Source organism: Leptinotarsa decemlineata, unplaced genomic scaffold (assembly GCF_025532065.1).
Source record: "Leptinotarsa decemlineata unplaced genomic scaffold, Ldec_3_MD MMD2_tig00026354_RagTag_RagTag, whole genome shotgun sequence".
In the NCBI taxonomy this organism is placed as follows: Eukaryota; Metazoa; Arthropoda; class Insecta; order Coleoptera; family Chrysomelidae; genus Leptinotarsa; species Leptinotarsa decemlineata.
Window position 1 is genome coordinate 4,603,481 of NW_027412702.1, and position 21,142 is coordinate 4,624,622.

A 21,142-nucleotide genomic window follows, 5' to 3' on the forward strand; every position below is an offset into this window, starting at 1 on the left:
ACATCTGATGGTTGTTGGTTTGAAATTTTCTCATACATAATACATCCGACAAACTTTTCTTGTTTTTATTTTTTTTATCACTTCTTGACTCCTTGGAGAGGGTTTAATTTGCTACTTTCAAGCCGACTTACTTTTATTTTTTCGAAGTCTTCGATTTACCTACACTGTAGCCTAAAGTGCGTCTCTCCTCAGATCTTCAATGACAACTTTTCCAACATTTGGGCTTCCTGTACTAGATTGTACAGCCTCAGCTGGATGTTTATGGTATTCTTCTGAGCAGCTTGAGTTGAAACCAGACTCCTATAACAAAGTAATCCTGATACAACACTCATAACTTGGGTTATCTATAAATTGGTCGACTTCTGTGATCCAATATCACATGAAACATGACGAACTGTCTCTGCCCTTTGTTGCGTTTCTGTAACTACGCCCTCAGTCTGTAGTGTTCATTGACCACTGCTTGAATCGAAATCTAAATCTGGTGAAAGACAGGCAGGTTGCCCATCAAATTTGTAACGGTGAATTTTTTAGAATATATAAAGAGGTCTGCCCACGAATAATTAAAAGATCTACAACTTTTCAGCGATGATCTAAAACCTTCCTTGGAGTCCTTGTAGAAGAGAGGTTACCATTAAAACTAATTTCTTCACTTTGCATGGATTCGAGAAGTTTTAGAATAGGTTTGGATGCTGAGCATATACATGTGTGCTTTAGAAGGGATCAAATATGCGCATCAGAGATCATAAGCTGTAGGGATTTGATACAACTTTTGGTATAGAAAACAAAGCCAAAGTTATTGATAATTTCATGATTTTCCAAGATTTATTCAAAATATTTTTAATGTTACTTGTCACTGGTGAAAGTCGTGGTGTACTGACAAAAAAGTGAAATATATAATACTCAGTGGACGAAAGATTTGAAAGAAGAGATTCACAATAAGGAACATTGAATATGAAGGCTATTTTCCGGGTTTTCTGGCCGTGGTCTGCAGGTTTTTATGCCCGACGTTTCGCCTACTGATGCGGTAGACATTTTCAAAGGCGATGTGGTAACGGTCGCAATACCCGAGCTAGTGCTCTGGTTCTTGTTCCAGTTGTATCCAACGCATTAACTGTTCTTGTTCCTGTTGTATCCAACGCAGTTATTGCGTTTGATGGCGCCAAACGTGTGCACAATATTTCAGAAAATGGTAATCATGAGGATCTAAAAACCCTACATGGCGTTCTAATCGATTGGCCAAAATTTTGGGAGGCTCTACTTAGTAACTTCAGCCCTTGTGAAGATGATATTAATTTACTTCCTACACAATAATTTTCACAAATTACGTGAGTTAGAACAATACTGCGCAATATGATTTGATAATATTTCACAGTGACTTCATTGTAAGTATCTCAACTTCTTCAGTTGACTGTAACAGCTCAAACTGAAAAAAATTACCGTAAATTGTTTTGTCAACCAATATTCCCCACAAGAGTTTACTGATTTCTTCATCTATTCTTATCTTCAAATGAAATGAATGAATATTGTGTTTCAATGAAGTAACCTTCCTCTACTTGTAAAATTGCTTAATCCGAAATAATTTTGCAATTCAGAGTAAATTTATATTTGCGAAAAGAGAGTCTATTATTTTTTAGTGGAAACTCTATTTTGAAACATTCAGTGTTGAAAAAGAATTCAGAATAGAATTGTAGAGTGGTAATTTTGTGATGGAAAGTCTATACAAAATGTTACCTATTCGGTTAGGAAACCGAAAAATATCTCTGTCGTTTTCAGCGTTTAATTATCAGACACAGAAACCTTTTCATATCAAAAAAATCAGTGAAAAATAAGTTATTTATGTAATTAAAGCTAAGTAGCACGTTACCTTCCACTAGTAACAACAGAGCAACAATTTATTGACAATCTCGGCAGAAAAAGCCACAATGCTGAAACAATATCTCTGTTATAATGAACCTAGCCTGCATTCTTTTTATTTTTTATTCTGTACCAGATTAAAGGCTATTTTTAAAACTGCAAGCAACATTTTCAAAGTTGAGTTAGGTTATGGTTTTACAGTCGACCGCATTTAGACTGCACGTCGTACATACAAGTCATCGGCAGGGTTCAGCTGGACGAACACAGGTTAATATACTTTGAAAAAGCAAGTCGTTTAAAATAAATAAAAATAATAAAAATGGTATGGTTGTTTTGCTTGCGATGTAGAGGGCGTTCTGTTCTATAAGATGTGTATGCATTCGCTTGATATATTGCAGGGGAATTAATCTTTTTTTCATTGTCCTTTTTGGAATTGTCGTTATGCGATATTTGAATTCCGTTCCTGACGAGTAGGTGGGCAGTCGTTTCCAATGAATTATTGTGGTAGGACAAAATGCTATTATTCTTCTTGATCGTCGTGCATTTTTCAAATTCCCGTTTACATCTGCATTGTCTCAAAAAATAACATTCGTCTCTTACTTACATTTGAACAAATATATCGTTACATAATGGTTGGAAATACAGGTTTTTTTCATAAATATAATGATTTTCTGTTCTTATGAGTATTTTCAATAAACTCCTTTCATGTTTCAGACAGAACTTTCTGAAGGTTTTAGTTAATTAGTAATTGTTACAGAAGATACAATTGTGAAAAAAGCCATTTTTTGTATCGACCTCACTGAGATTTTCACCTTTCATAGTCTGAAAAATATTAAAACTGTAATGGAAAACTTTCAGGGGTAGAAAAAGTAAGTTTGGTTGATATGAAAAGACACAACTGCTGATTTTAAGAAGCGGTAATGATCTCATCTAATCCTCCGTTAAACAAGAAATAAGACCAAATATTTGATTTTTTTGTTGGTAATGGGAAATATGATCAAAAGACTAGATGTTGACAGTTGATTTCATATTATACACAACTATATTTCTGATGAAAATATTGACGATAAATTTGAGAAAAAGTACTTTTTAGAAAAATTTATGTTTAAAAAAAACTTTCTCTTTTTAGTTCTCCATTAGTATAATGTAGTACATTGTTAGATATCTCTTTCAGATGCAAATGAAAGGGATGAATCCTCTGGAAACAACTACTTTTTGTACGGGTATTGAAATACAGAGAATTCTTTTTCCCTTTTTAAGTTTGTACAAACTGGTTCAAATTTCCTTTAACATTCGTTTTGACATCTGTCGACAATCTTATGACAACGATAGTTTTTATCTCCCAAAATGTTAGGAAATACTTAGTTTTTTTGTCAAAATTATCAAATATAACAAGTTACTAATAAATAGCCTATTATAGAGGTGAATTAGAAATTTTCCCATCCCAAACCTGTATGACTTTTTACATTACAATTTTGTTTTTTTTCAGTTTATGAAAGAGGCAAATTATCAAAAAACGGGAACAAAAAATAATAATAACCTGTTTTTGAACTGAATATATCAAAAAAGATTGAAAAATATAAATTAGAATTGATAACTTCATACACACGTACTGGAAAAATTTACTTATTTTATCGATATGTGCAGAAGAGTTTCTTATTGACTGAAACCAGTTTCAGGTGAAACTTTTTTTATTTCTATCTGACAAAAATATGGAAGAAATATAAAATTTATTGATATACATCAAGTTTATTCATTAAATTGAAAAGGCAGTATTTTTTATATTGATGCACACGAATTGAAGGTTAAACATTCAAATTCTATTCAATTTATTCCAACTTCTTTGTAGTATCAAAAAGTCTTCTAATTAATGAAAAATATGGAAACTTCAATAACCTTTTTTGGGAAAAAGTTTTTGGCCTTATACTACTCCATCCTTTCAGTTTAAACAAAATTCCTTTGACTGGGACAAATAAGCGAATGAATATAATTACGATGTCATCGATGACATGAGTAGATCAAGCTCATTCCGTGACATAAAGTCGTAATTTTATGAATGAATTATGTGTTTTTTCTTATAATATTATCCAGATTTATACTGAAGAGCCCTATGGCAAGTGTATTACGCCGAAACATTGGATGTCTACCATTGCGGATGACAGTGTTCCATGTAAGTGAAATTTTACTTCTTTCATTTATTATATTGTGTAGGAATCCTGTGAATGATATCTGATTCGCATTCATTGCGAATGTTTGGAATACAAACGGAATAGAGAAAATTATTTTTTGTATGATTCAGCGTATCAAAATGGAGTAGTAGAAGGCCGAAAACTTTCTTTCCCAAAAATCAATTACTCCCAAAAGTATAACCCTTTTAATTTATTCAATAACCATTTTTTTCAAATGAATTGTAGTCGGAATAACTATTAAAATTTATGTTATCAGCGTTGTGAAATTGGAAAAATTGTATGGAAAGTATGATTTTCGGACAATTATAAGAAATGGGTCTAATTTCAAATGGGCCAATTGTGAAATTTGTTCGTTTATTTGGTTTAAGACTATGCTCTAGTTTCCATCATTTTAGATCTCAAAATAATTCAGCATATTTGCCTGGCAATCTGAATAAAACAATATGAAGAAAACAATATTTTTTCAATGACCCATCCTACTCATAAACATGAAAGCGGATCTCATACGTATCGAACCAATATACCCGGAGATTACAAGAAAATAAAAACCACCTTGACAAATTAATAATGAAAATAAATAAAATGCAATGTACGAAGCGTTCTTGAAAAATCCAGACTTAAAAATAAACACATTCAAGTATAGTAATGGCAACAAACCCGCGATGGCCTTGTGTATAAAAAGCGAGTATTCACAACTGATTCGATGTATGAAACTGCAAGTAATAAAATTATCATGCGTCAAGGAAATATAAGTCGGGACCTATAATGTCAATATTGAGATTTCTGTTAATAACCGTCAAAAGGAACTAGCGAAACCTTTCTTCGAGTATTTTGCTATTTCGGTATCATCAGTACTTAGATAGAATAGAACTTTTATTTATGCGATGAAAGTATAGAAAAAAATATTTTTAGTTTGCTTTCCTGAACAGGCCTAGCCTGACTGAAAACTGTTCAACATACAGGTAAAGTTAAAAGACCTAATATGCACATATGTAAAAATTTATTGGCTTTGCGGATTCTGCTCGAAAACTTGCCGGTGTACTTGTGCAATATTGCTCTCAACAGAAAATCAACAGATCAAAAATAATTGTAATCAGAGTAAAAATGTCTGAACACTGAATTGTGATGATGTTGAAAAAATGCCTGGGTTTTAGAAAAAGTTTCCATAATTCTTCAGTCTCTTGAAAACCCCCTCACTGAGTAAAAAGCAAAAAATACTTAAACAATAGGATGGTGTCACATTTCGAATAATAATAATAATAATAAATAGTCTTTATCTTGGCGGAGTTTAGCTTACGCTGTGTGAAAAGGTTCCACTGAAGATTATTGTGACAAAAATATTTATTTTGAGAACAAAAGAGGTACAGAAAACTTATTTACGTTTGGAAAATAGATATTTTTCAGAAGAATTTTATATGATAGTTGGATTTCATACGTGCTAAATCATGAGCAATATTTATATGGGACATTTCAACCCAAGTAGACTGTTTGCAGCAGAAAGAGTGGCTTCAATGTGTGGTACGAAGGAAAGTTTTGTTCACCTAGATCGGTGAATGTGAGAGGCCGTTGAAGTGGAATATCGTTTATTAAATATTGATATGAAAATGGACGATTTTTCAGTGTGAACGTCATTACATTACATTTACTCGCGTTTAAAGAAAGATTGTTGCGAAAACACCATTGTTCAACCGGTTTCAGATTGCGGGAGAGTTGAAGACAGTCCTCCAGTTGATGTCAATAACCTCAACTCGTCATTTATGAAGGCGTTAAAGAGAAGTGGACCCAGGTTGCTTCCGTGTGGAACACCCGACGTAGCTGCATATTCCAAAGTTTTGAGGCCATTGAATATAACATACTGATGCCTGTGAGTGGAGTATGATATAAAAAGTTAGATCAGGATTAGAAAAAAGCCGTACGTGTTCAATTTCGATAGCAGTAATCCGTGATCAAGTTTCAATCGTTTCAGAAATATATTTGGTAACATTGAAATGGTTGGTGATTGTCGAGCGACCTTTCATAAAACCATGTTGAAGTGGTGTAATTTGATTGATCAAATGAGGATATAACCTGCTATAGATAAGAATTTCAAGCACTTTGGCGAAGTTACATATTATTGATATGGGTCTATAATTACCGACATCAAACTTGTTCTATTTTTTTATAAGTTGGACGAACTTTAGATAATTTTTATAAATCTGGAATGGTACTAGTTTTGATGCAGATATTTATTAATATTGTCAATGGACAAGCCATTGACAATATTATCTTATGGATAAGGCTAGACATATCTTTGTTCTGTATAAAAATTTCTTCGACAAGTAGTAGATATCTTAGGAGCTAAGATCCTAATCTTAGCTAACGCGGAACAGAAATCTTACACGATGATAGCCAAAGTTTTGTTACAAAACATAAACGTACCTCAAAAATATCTGAGACTCGACGTACTTATCTTGAACAGTCTCTATAGCTTGATTCTCATCTCAAACAATAGGAAATTAAAACACCTGACCGTCAGCAATAAAAAATCGTATACTTTTTTTGATACCCCTAAAGAAAAAATAGTAATGGATGTAAATTATAGTAATTGGATGATATCACTACAGAAATATTTGAAGAAATGGGTTTAGAATAATCAAATACATTTGAAAATTGTGAGAAATTGAAAAACATAAAGGTAATACATAAATAGTATCATTTTGTCGACTCACAGAACAAGATATCAACTTTACGTATGATATTGAGAAATCTGCTAGGAATTATATCGATATTCAATTTTTGGAGAAATAGCTTCTTCTAGCTTCAAATGAAAACTAATTGATTCTCAACCACCTTAACTATATTGATCGGGTTACTCAATTATTACCCAACCATTAATTTGTATTCATCCATACCCTGTTAGCAAATCAAATTATCAAATATTCATTAATCTAATTAAAGTGACATTTGTCGCCATATAAACAAACAAAAAGCGAGTGGAAATAAAGACATAAATATTCTACAAAACGCAAGAAATTAAGAATGTACTAATTGAATGGCTTTAATTCGTTCTATAGAATAGAAATTGTCATATTAAGAAACTGGGCATTGTATAAATCCTACTTCACGACTGAACACGTCTTTGTCCAACATGTAACGAAGCAATAAAAAGAAAGAGAAGGATACTCATTGACATATGTTATAACATGTACCACTGGAGTGCCAGTTATTGCCTTTATAAATTTCTAGACACTGCGAAAAAAGAAGTCGAAGCATTTTAATGACATCCATGAGGATGTATCGAGTAAAAATCGCAATTAGATAAAAATGTCTACTATAATAAGCCACCAAGTTCTCAGATATGGTATGTTTACGAAAGATGAGTTTTTACTTCAGATTCCTTTTTCGTATGTGAATCAAATTATACCGAGTTAATTGTGCTCTGTTCCTTATAAATCCTCATTTTTATTTTCCAGAAACAAAAATTACGACTTATGGCATATTAGGTAAAATATTTTCAACTAATTCAATTCGAGTTCTCAGCACAGATTTCCTAATTTATTTCTTCGCTCAAAATTGGTCAAAAATTTTTAGTTGAAAAGCAAGCTCAGCACGTTTTATATCATGGTTCTTCGATAATTTTGAGTTTTCTATAACTGATCTCTTGCTATCACTAAGTTGTTCAGATTATGTTTCAGTACATGACGTGTTTTTGTTCAAATTAAGCTACTGTCGAAGTAACAACAAAGAAAGCCGTCAAAAGATATATCTCAATATGAAGTCTATGTTTATGTCTGGACCACTAGAATGTTGTTTGAAACTTTGACCTTAAATTGTTTTTCGTCGCGTTCAAAGATTTCCCTCGTGTTCTCTTGAATATTATATAATGTGCAGACCTTAAAATTGGCATCCTGTTTATAAACAACAGAAATTGACGTTTTTCACAAATCTTTATTTACTAAAACTATTGAACGTTATTCTATAAATATTATTTATTATTATTTATTTTAGACTGAAATCACACTGAGAGAAAATGTATATGAAATAAACTGATATTTTTGGTCATAAAAAAATCATTCACTGATATTCTGTTTCACTATCCTATCATTCTCATTTGTTGTCGTTGAATTTTCTAGTGTCACTATCCTACATTTCAAGTATGAACCACGACGCAGCGATAAATTATGAATCCACAAATTATAATTTAGGTATAATTTTCAACCATTTCTTGTCTTCGAGCTGCAGAACTGTTGACCACCATATTTTTCCCAATCATATGTGATGCTACCAATCAAGCTCTCAGGCTCAAAAATATAACTCAGTAACTCGCGCACTAGCACTTGGTGGCAGAAACAAGCAAAGTCCAAATTGGTCTTCTGAATATCAATTCGAAGCATATCTACCCCAGTGTGTAAGCACATTCACATCTGAACCAATAGCATTCATTCATTCATTTATTGGAGAAATAGAGAAAGAAATAAATTTTCCAGTTAAACTAGAGATCATGATTTGAATCAAAGCAGCATTTTCATCTTGTGAATCAATACTAGTTGCCCAAAAAAAAAATATATTTGAACTCATGGTTTCCTCTTTGCATTATCTTGACAGAGATTGTAATCATTAAAAGTCATAAATTCCAACTATAACAGAGTAACAGAGTTTTGAAAATTTTAATAGTGAAAATCTTACAGTAAAATGTTGCTGTGAGTGAACTTTGAAAGAACTGATTTCCATCAAGTTCCGATAACAGTAATGATAGCACTGCATTTGGCTTCTTACAGGTCACTGTCATTTGAATCATCATATGCAGAGATTCGGACTGTCGGAAGACAGTGTGTGTCGACTCTGTTTGGAAAATGATGAAACAGCAGAGCACATACCTTATGCCTGCCCCGCTGGGGATCGAATCAGGTTTTTAGAGTTCGGCAGAGCCGTACTCTAACCATCTGACCATCATACAAACTAATCGGCTTCATTAAGAAGCTGGATTTATTTCGTCGAGTGTGAATAGGTGTGAGCCACAATAAACCCTCGTGGGTTGCGGTGGAGGGTCGAATAGACCCACTCACTTTGGACCTCACCTTATTCAACCTAACTGCATTTGGCTTATGGATATGTTCATGTAATACGTCATTCAACACAAAGTTTACGAAACTTCCAATTTCTCGAATTCCATCAGAATTCTAACCATAATTTCTTTTAACGATATGAGGCTTAGCAAGAACGAAAATTCGATCACGTTTGTTAGTATCGTTAACTCGGTGGCTGTGAGAAGATCGGCTAGTACTATAATTTTGTTATATTTACTTTAAAGTTAAGATAGGCTTTTTCTCTAATTCGAAGATACAATTGTTACAAGTATCATGAATATTAACGGCGGTCATATTATTATTCCAGTTCTCCATAACTGAAATTTAATACTTATCTATGGTCACGTCACAGAAAAATATTGTTATTATTAGAATTACCGAAAAAGCTGACGTTTTCATCGCTCCCTTATCTTCGCTTCTTGACCATGAACGTCATCAATACCAGTTTCATATTATTGTTTCGTCTCATATCAACCTAAGCGCCAGCGAGCAAATAGCTTGTTTATTGATATTATGATATTTTTCTCTAGTCGACGTAACTACACAAATAAACCTATTTCAGAAAAGAACATAATTTTCGATGGAAATGCTTGTTATTTCATTTCTATTTGCTCATAATACTTCACCATAAAGTTGTGGAAAGTAACCTATTCATCCGTTCTTCGTCAAATTATTGATTGCTTATTGCGACTATATTAAAATATTTTGAAATCCATCTTTCCTTCAGCCAGCTGTCTCCCCTCAACGAACTACAACCCCAGAATTCCAAACCTGTGCAAGGTAAGGATTAACGTTTCATAAACTACACCTCACGATTTGATCTCCAAAATCTTTATTTGAAAAATTTATCAAATGTTGCGCTAACACAGTAGCTTTATCAACAGTGATTTGAATCACTGTTGATGAAGCTACAGTGTTAGCGAAACATTCCGTGATATATTTTTCAAATAAAGCTTGTGGAGATAAAATTGTGAGGTGTAGTTTATGAAATTACTATGGATCTTCATCAAGTAATGGCCGAATCAATCAGAAAATTAAGGATCAACGAGCTAAGACTGACCGTTCAGCGTGCGATTTCTAGTATGGATCCCACCAGAATACTAACCATCACCTTTTCAGTTATCAAGGGCTCAAGAACAGCCAAATTTACTGCAGAATTGACACGTTAATTGGTATCATTGAGCTGGTGGTGGTTTCAAGATCGTCTAGTACTTTCCCTACAGTTCAAAGCATTGATAGCATTTTCGTCTATTCCAATGCCACAAGGAACACAAACCCCTGTTATATGATTTTGGTTTTTCACCTCTCAAATCAAATTCTTACTCCTCTATAAAATTTGTTAAACATATTTGTTTTTTTACATGTTTGGCGACCTTAAGTTAAGGAATAACAACTTCTGCATGAATTTGTGTTTCTAGCTCTTGAGTTATCGAAGGGTTGATAGTCACATATACAGACAAATCACCTGTCAAGGTTTTTTCGAGAAATAAAGTACGAAAATAGCATTCACACGAAATCCAACCCAGACATAAACTTTTTAGGCTTGATGTGCATGTAAAATATGTGCGGGTGTCCTCCAGTCCAACAGTGACAATTTTATTAATGACATTGTCATTCAGAGAAAATGAACATTTATTCATGAGAAAAACATGGTTTCATGAAACTTCATTCTTCCAACATAATCATTCTGGAGGTATCTGCATTTTATAGGGATAAAGTTTCATGTTCGAGTATTTTGAGTACTTTTCTTTCAATTGTTCCGTGTGTTCTGCTGTTGTAAGGAACTGGTGAACCAAAACAAAACTGAGCTCAGTCAAAATAAAAAACTTTTCAATTACTCTTTATGAAGAGTGAACTTATCCAGAATCACTCACTTATTTTATATAGGGCGTTCCAACGAAAACTTGACCTCTCTGTGAAACGTTCGTCCAAAAACTGCCTAATCCGAACATCAAAGGGTGCACCATCCTGCTGGAATGTGTATAATCATAGGATCTACACAGTCTTGTAATTGATTTAAATATGTGTCTCATTGAGATTACCTTCAAGGGAGAATGGTTCAACAATATGATTACCAAGAATGCCAGCCCGAACATGCCATTTTTGTGAAGTTTGTGAATATGTTTCTATCACCAAATGAGAATTTACATCGCTCCAGTCAACATGAACGAACTTTCGTCTAAAAAACATGTATTTTATAATAGGTTTGGGTTATTGGTCAATTTCTCGCTGAACACCTGACAAAACTGAAGTCGACGATCAGGATCATTCTCGTTTAATTCCTGAACTAGCCTTATATTGAAAGGATGGAATTTGTAGGCTTTCAAAATCCGAAAAACACTAGTAGCTGATACAACAGACACTCTAGCTGTTTGTCTGATAGATTGTCGATTATCCATTTTTACATGTCCTAAAACTGCAACTTCAATTCTGTCATTTCTGACAGGACGGGATGCTTCATGTTTTCTGTTGTGAACAGAACCTGAAGTTCGAAACTTATCCATTAACTGTTTAACGTATTGATGGTCCACGTTGTGGTCTGGATGATTCGTATTATAAATTCTTGCAGCAGCTTTAGCACATTCATTATTTCGATAATAGGTTGCAACAATTTCTATTCTTTCTATCTACTTTTTGTTCTGCGGCAACTACATTGAACAAAAACTACCAGTACAGAAAAAACCAACGGTGTCGTCCATTTCAAAACGTTTATTACTAATTAAATAAATTCTACAAGTCTAGAAAACCTGCGACAGAGAATTGTTCGGAAATGCCGTTTTCTGACTCCGGACATCTTCAATACTGTAAGGAACGCTTTCGAAAGTAGACTGTATTATTGTATGGAACTAGACGGAAGTCATTTTGAACACTTCATCCGTTGATTGTGTTGTCATTGACATTACTTTTGTTGATTTCTTCAATAAAATGAGTGACAGCGAATTTTCTGTTTTTTCTTAAATAAAACGTTCAACATTTAATTTCTAAATAACGAATGAACCAATTTCGAAAAAAATAACAGAAATGATAGAGGGACAAAAGACCTTTCAAATGATGTATCACTCGAGCCCCTATGTCATTGAAAAAATAGGGGGCTAGTTTCGGGTATGATTTCCATATCAGAATTAGTCCCCCTATAAATAAAAATTGACGTGTTCTTTGAAATTTTCGATTATACGTCCGTTTCTGACTTACAGGGGGTCAAATTTTTGTTGAAACGCCCTGTATGATTGAAATTTCATGAATAGTTTTGGCTGAAAATATTTCTTAAAACTGGCCGACTTCAAGCATATCGACTTGTCTTTCTGATGTTTTCACATTATTTCCAAAAAAAAGATATTAGCGGTAAGACTGTAAGACTATTTAAGTTGACACCCTGTATTTAATACTCACGTATATGCATGCGTTCTCTTGGGATATGGCATTGATCTCTGCCAGCGAAATGAGTATATTCAATTGGTGTTTGTGCCAACAACGAACTGACCATACACGACCTTAGTTAAACATCCATCTGTAATTCTTCGTGTGCTGTTTCTAGGTGAAATCAGCCAACAAGCAGAATCATTCTTTACCGAAAACATCAGTGCGTGAATCGAAAAATTTACGTAATACATTATCTCCATGCATTCGAATGCATTTTGTTGAATTAGATTTTGCACTTGTTATCTATCTATTTAAATTGACCTAATTATAAACGAACAGATAGTTATTGAAATGCCACACCAGTCGATAAATTATCAATATTTATTTGGACCAACGGAAACGAGCTCAAGTATTTTCAACTAAATGACAATTAATATAAGATCGAATTTTGCGTAAATATGAACAAAATAAAATAAGAAAATTATTTATGTACTCGACAAATCTATAATTTGTTATAAATATGAAATACATTTTAATTGTTGTTTAGTAGTTTGACAGCATTTGTTTTAACATGTTCAGTTTCGGTGTCTTAAGTTGGGAAAAATCGACTTTGTGAAATGAGTGTGAATTAGTTACTCAAGAAGTGAATGGTGCGTGGTGGCTATTTCCGTCTGGGATGGAGTGAAAACTGTGTCAATTAAAATGTTATAAGTGGAATCGATGGAATTCTTTGTTCACTAGTGCCAAATAAGGATTACTGATTTTGTCTACGTTTGTTTTTGTTTTATTATTTAAAGAACAGAAAAACTAGGTTCATGTCGGGTTAACAACAGTTACTCATTTGAAACAGATACTAAATAGATTTTTTCGTACATTGGAATCGTAGTTTATTTGAATATAATTTACAAACTGAATAAATATATCAGATATGAGAGGTAATCTTTCCCTACATCTATATAAGATACCTATTTATATATTATCGAATTTTTTCATAATAATTGATAATAAAATTTAGATATTTCCAAGTTGAATTTCGTCATACTTGTCATTTGTTTTGAGGTCTCGTATCGAGGAATCTACAGTTGAATAATTCAAATAATAAAACGTCCATTCTACTCGTATAATTTTAAGGAAATCAAGTGTAGTTTAAGAAAGTCATGAGATTCAATAAAGTAGATTTCTAACATAACAAAAATTATCTTGAAATCATCAACTGATGTCTGCAAGAAGTTAATTGCTTAGATTTTTTGAAATGAAAATGTATACCCGTCCTCAACATATACGACATTCTTCTTTTTAAATCTTTGAGATAACGTCTTTTCTAGATTTCTTTCTCAATTTGCTATTTCCTATGTAACAGACATTTTCTAAGTCCGAGATTATGTCAACATATATGCTGATATATTTTTTAAACTCTAAACTGTGATATATTTCAAGAAGGGATTGGTCATCAAGTTAATATTTGTATTTTTTCAAAATTTTAAGTATTGTTAGAATAATAACATAAAATAACCATATCAGTAACAAATTTGTTTCATTTCAATATATTTCTTGAATAAAATACATTTTTCTATAACAATTCCTTCAACTGATGAAGGCTTTTCAATCTTTTTGGATAGTATGCTACACCAATCTGTTTCACTAGTGAATGTAGAAATACAATTTATAGAATCAGAGAATGAATATTTTGGAAAATATTGATTCATTTCATGGGAAAAAAAGTTATTATTGATGAAAAAAAAGAAGAAAAAAGGTTCTGAAGTTTATTAATGGCAATCATTATATTTCATCACTTCAGTTTCTATCAATTCTCAAATTGCTTTCAATTTCTAAAAAATTATAATTTTGCCCATGAAAGTCATCATACTCAAATATTAGTATCTTCCTTTAACGACATCGATTATGATGGTTTTTCATTATCTCAATATCCAACAAAAACTGAAAAATATCATGTTAAATCGCTCACATGTGAATTCGAAATTATACGAAATTTTGTTAATTATACCCATCCCTAATAATACATTTTTCTATTCCGTTGTACAAGTAAAACCGCAATACGAATAAAGTTAAACACAGCCTGTTAATAAATATTATGCGAAAAATGACAAGTTATGGCTTTATGCAATAAAAGCGAGTCGGTCAAATGGTATGCATTCTTGAATGACGTTGGTTACAATCCATGAAATTAATATAATTATTATTTGATGCGCGGAGTCCCCAAGTCTCTGTTCTACATGATAACTTAATTTTACATTGTCACTAAATCATTCGACGTTGACCCTGAAATCTCTCTTGTAACACAGTTTTCTGAAAAGAAATTTATTTAATCTAGTCCTACAGAAAACACGATTAAGCAAATCAGTAAGAAACACGAAAAATTTACATTGAAAGTGTTGGTCTATTAGTATTTGGACTTTACTGATCTATACCAAACTTCGATCAAGGTTTGAGTCTCTTAGTTCAAGTGACATTCTTGGTGGTGTGTAGGGAAATGATTACAAATTTGGTATTAGATTGGAAGAGGGAAATGAAATTATATTTCTGCCCACTTTCTCGACTGGTCAGTTATATCTAACAGACTTATTTGCACAATTCTTCAAAGAATCCATTTCTATACATGACTCATTTATTTTGACTTCGTCTGGCAGTTCTATCCAGCAACCGAGCAAAATACAAGTCATAGCAAAACATTCGTAGACAAAATTACATAAACATGCTTTGAGAAGATTCATAAATGATCTTTTCAGTGAAAAAATGCCTTCTGTCACTGATACAGGGATATTGTGAAGCTAATTTTGACTAAACCAGAATTGGGCAATAATGTTTGGGGCGTATAATGAACTCAATACTGCTCATACCGCTAGTACGTCCAGTACGACTTCAACAACGTGGTGTAATCCTGCTACTTCGATGTCATCAATGTATGGATCACCTGCGTGTGCTGCTCATATTCCAATACCATATTCGTCCTTTGATCCTGGTCCCAGCACTTCTTCAGTTTATCCACAAGGATCTATGTTCCAGTTTGCCCCCTATCCTGCCATGCATATGCCATTTGACTATCCACAGGTAGTTGAAAAAATTAGAAAGAGAAAATTACAGTATAATTTTGTTACAAACCATTAACAAATGTGTTAGGTAAATCAAGTAAGTAACAAGAAATAAGTGTTGTACAGGTTTCAATGGTTGATGAAAGAGAACATCATAGTCCGAACATATATATTCTCTACAACTTTATACCATTAATTTTGTATCATAATGTATGCCTGTGAAAGGTTAAGTACCAGTCTTGATAAGAAAAAGTTTTATTATCATTTTAAACTCCTTTCTCATTTTGGCCTCAGCGGCTAGGTCATTTACCCAATGTCGATGTGAAAGATTTTTCATTTAAGTCCATTCTGGGAAGCGAGACATTTCCTCGATGTTCTAGTTTATTTTCAGTATCAAGAAAATGCATGTTGAGTGTGTCATTTTTGTCTGATATAAATCAAATAGGTAAACAAATAATGTTATCTATTTGGAACATCATTTTTTCTATACTCACAGTTTACATCAATACCATCGGGAATAGGGTCCTTCTCGTGAATATTGGAAAGGACAAATCATTCCTCCTCTAATGCCTTCGAAAGTTTTTAACCCATTCTTTCCGTTTTTCCTTTTGCCTCTCGTTTTTAATCACAGCTTTCTAGATTTCGACGCTTACCTGCCCGTTTTAATTCGTCATTATTAAAATAATGTTCCACTTTTAATATTTCATTAAGATTCGAAAGTTTTTTTGTGCCATTACTTTCGTCTCTGAGACTTCTCGACCCTTCACTTCTACTTCAGATTTGATTTGATTATAAATTGGATAATAACATGAGAGTTTGATAATTCTAAAGTCTCATTTTTCAGTTTGTTGCTTTCAATATTGCTGATAATAATTTTTAAGCAAAATGATATTAACTAGACATTTCTTGTCATGAGCATGTGTGATATTTTTATTAACCAGAACACCATGTATATACACAAAATCTAAATACTTTTTTGTATATACCAGCATCACTCAAACATGTATAAAAATGAATGTTTAGCCAAAATTCATGTATCTTCACAAATAGCTCAAATTGGTATTCATTAACTTTTTCTGTATATCCAAGAAACGTGTATTATTATTGAAAAACGAGGCCAGTAGTATGTAGATTGTCAATTAATGAATAGAATAGAATGTTATTTACAAAATCATCCCAAGCATCACATTGTTGAGCATTGTTATACAAGTGATTGTTGGAAAATAATTCGAGAATACCCAATTAATAAAACTGTTGAAGGAAGACGACTAAGTAAAATGAAAGAGAATTGATATGGAAGGTTATCAAATTGAAGAAATTTGTTTTTCAGCGTAAATATTTTCCTAATTCTTCTGAAAGTGGGCAGGGTCCAATTTGTTTGGCCAACTAATTTAAAACTAGAAGCATTTTTCTCTGGAAGGTGTCAGAGGGAACGTTTAACATTTTTTCAAATTGAGTTTGAGGCCAATTTTGTCCAATGTCACCACCAACAGAATCATCATCAAAATACCATAGTTAATTCCATCACTGAATTTTGTTGAACTATCTGTATCTGAGCAGAACATTGCAGGGTCCAGTGTCCTTGATGTACAGATATACAGTATATACTAGTGAGAGAAAGCAATCAGTCCTATCAAGTTTCAGTCAAATTGTCTTTTTCTTCTATATTGCAGAAACATTACACTTTTCCAGAGATTGTGTTTTTTTCTAGTGACTTTTAGACTCAAGCCTCCCTTAATGAGTCAGGTGCAGAAACCATATACGCGAGTATACACGAAATTGGGGAATGTATAGAGAAGAAAAATTTCTGAAGGTTTTTCTATTAGTTAACCTAGTTATTAACATTACTAGTGAGTGATACTTGAGGTTGGCGTAGACTTCAATTAAATAATCAATAACACATCTCTCTACCTAGAAAAGAACGAATGCAAACCAGAAATTTCATCAGAAGAAATTAACATTCTTGATTTTTCCCGTGACGCATGAATGATCGAGAGCGCAATAATCTCGTTTAATGGTTAATAGTGCTGTTTTCTGTTGGGGTTTGATTAAAATTTACCTTCATAGAATCGAGCAGGAAGTATAATAATTGAGTTCAGAGCGCGTATAGCGACCGTGTAGGAGTCGTGCATTGATCAATATGCGTTTTCACTTTAATTGTTCGGGCTGACGGTAAAAAAAAGTATCTAAAGGCAGATGGTCGTTGGTAAAACACATCATTTATTTACCTCGTATTCCAACCGCGGCCCACTTTGTTATTAATATTATTTACGGCCATATATGCTGACGTTGCTTTTAATTCTTCTACACAAAAAAATCAGAAGCAACTTTGTCTTTGGTTTTATTAGCAGTATTTAAGTGTTGAAATATATATATATATATATATATATATATATATATATATATATATATATATATATATATATATAATTATGACTAAAAATGTTTTTTATTGACGCCAATTCTCACACAAAATACAATAAAATAAAGGTACGTACGGATTGAAGCAAAATAATTCACTTCGCGAAAAGAAAGTCATATATCCTTTAAAAATACATCAGTACAGTCAATAATCTTTCAAGATAATTTTTCTCTCGTCAGGACAAAAATTCTGTTTCTTGACACGTTTCGCTAACCAAGTTAGTATCATCGGGTCATCAGGAGATGACTAAAACGTAGTCATCTCTCGATGATGCTAACTTGCTATAGCTAGCAAGCAATGGGAGTATTTATTAATACTCCCGTATACCTTTGCCAAACAATTACCTATACCGTTGATTTCTTTCACTCTTTCCATTGAAAATAATGGAATTGATAAATTCACTAATTCTTTGCAAATTTTGTTATTCACAGTGTTTCATGGAAGTTAATACTTTTCGACTTATTTGCGAGTGAATGTGTCAATATTTCAACCAATAAACCCACGTTTTAGTCACTTTTTCAAAAAGTAAGTATTTTATCAAAAAATTCATTATTAGAAAAGCGTAGCCTTTAATAAAATTGTGCTTTTACAGTTTACGCAGATCCATTACCAACGGAGTAAAAGCTTATTCAAGGGAACTAAGTGAACCCTTGAATCTGAATTTTTATTTGTTATTAAAAATCCTAGCTCCAAAACTTAGCGAGTTATGATGAAAATAATTGGTCCCTATTTTTTTTGTGTGTGTTTTTTTGTGTGTGAAAATCACCTCCTGATTGCCACCCCAATTGAAAATAATACTTACTACTTTACAATTCTTTTTTCAGGTACTCATAATGCTACTTAGAAATTTTATCGGTTTAAAGTTTTGAGTGAAAGAAGCATGTTTGTAATTTTCCAAAAATATGCATTTTTCAGAAAAATACTACTTTATTCAGTATGAAAAATTGTGTAATGTTTGAGTAGAGCGAGGGATTGTTTTTATGGCAATATATTATGTAGTACGTCCATTTTTGACATTCTGAACAAAATCTCACAACTGTTATATATAATTTTTTTAGACTGTCTTTCATCTATTCAAATATGTGAAGACAGAAAAAACTTTTTATTTTATTTCTGAAAAAATGGATTTATCAAATTTTTCAACTTTTGAGCAATTTAAAAAATGTATACATACATATTAGGAAAGTATAACCACACAAAAAAATTTTTATTATTTGCACCTCTTCATAATGGATTTACTTCAACAAAATGATCTGAATACATTTTCAAAGTTTTTCGTCTTCTTCGATCCATCAATTATGTCATCACCGTGAAAATTCTGATATATCAGCTACAAACTCTCAAAAAACGTACTTGACGTTTTTCAGATTGTGCGAAACCAAATCACGATTGAACGAAACTTTCACTAATATTTTATGATGTCAAGCAATGTACTTCCTGTTTATTTCCACAACGGCAATTTTTTCTTGATTGCGCCTTAATGAACGCGTCACGAAGAATTAAAATTATGATTTATCTCCAACCCTTTTCCTTGCAGTCCCTTGAGATAAAAAAGACATTATACTTCTGTTCACACTAAATGAAAAAAGCAATATCTAAAAACCACTACAGATATATATCACGCAAGACATTTAGAATGCCTCGGTGCAGTTTTCAAGCTACTTTAATTTTCGGTTTCTGTTATTAATGACCATTTCTTTGGGTTTTTACCGAAATTATTTTCTGATTTTAATGTTGGTGATAGAACTTCCCTACAAAGAATGAAAATGTGATGTTTATGCTAGTGGACGAAACGGGAACGCTGAATATCGCAAAAACTTTCATAAGATCGTGAACATTCTCGCATAGAATAAAAATATAAAACAAATGCACATAATTGAATAATTGCACAGAAAGAGTACGCTAATGTTCGAACAGATCAAGTCATCTACAGAACGGTTGTAGTTAAAGATGGGGTATTCCCATAAACTGAAAGCTTAAGGCTTATTTTCTCCCTTCTATTCCATATGAATGACCTCAGAAAAATATGAACTGTCAGTTCATTAAGTGAAACAGTCTGTCTCTGCCCCTTCACTTTATATCGGTGGAATCTTATTCGGGTTCGAATCAACATCAAAATGCCTCTATAATTTGTATAAATGTATTTTCGCCAGTTCTCAGAATCAAAAATAATTCTTTCCCTCCCGTTTCTTTTTGTCTTCAAATACAGTTTAAAACGACATTCAAATCAATGCTATTGATTTTTTTGTCAGTTCTCTAAGGGTTTTCAGTTATAAATCAGTTTAGACTCAAATTTTCAGTGATACTTTGGTTTCTAATGAAAAGATCACGCAGATTCCTTTTTTAGGAATCCGTAAGCAGAAGTTTCTATAACATAAAAAGATCTGCTTTCTTGGCTCTCAAGAAAAACCATCCCTCACTGGATTTATCACTATATCATAACATTACATTACTTTTCAAAAGTAGTTTGATAGTTGATCTTGTTTGTGATTAATTTTAACCACTTGGAACTAAATTTTAATATCGTAGGTTTGTATCAGGTGACCCATCCATTGTATTTCTAAAGACTGCGCTATATCCAACTAGGCCTGATCACTCTGGAATCTAAGGCGAACATACGTCTAACGGATTACAGATTTCGTATCCGTTACAGTCATAGAAAAACAGAGTTGATGCTACGGACACAGTTGTTGATCCAGTGGTAAAATACATTTTTACAGATTTGCAATAATTACTTATGAAAACTCGAAATATAATCCACCAGCTCTGGTTTCGCCAAGCAATGGTTTGGAATCTAAAATCAAGTCATCGAATCTGTTTTTTTGAACTAGTTGCCCTAGCAGATGAAACTGAGAGATAGAGAATAGATAGTCGATAAATCCCAGATAAACACCGTAGAGAATACTCGGACCGTCTGAAAGTCAGTTGATCTGGATTGGGAGTCATAATTGCAAAAGAGTCTTGTCCACAAAACCCTTGTTGAAAAACCAGTTTACATAAATATACAAATATGGGTTGAGAATAGAAGGAAATATAACAAACTTTCCTGCTCTGATGAATATGAACTGACAAAAAGAAAAAGAGTTTATGACAAACGTCTGGATTCTCTGAAATGTTCCATCTCTAGACTCAACAACCGGCAAGGAAGTTGCAAAAACATCCCACTGTATCGTATTTGGTTTTTGCGATTTGATTTTAATA

The 21,142-nt window shown here is 32.7% G+C and overlaps 1 protein-coding gene across 1 annotated transcript in view; it reads left to right on the top strand.

The window, feature by feature from the left end:
- LOC111502719 (uncharacterized) overlaps positions 1 to 21,142 on the top strand; it is a 157,860-nt gene that overhangs the window by 66,811 nt on the left and 69,907 nt on the right.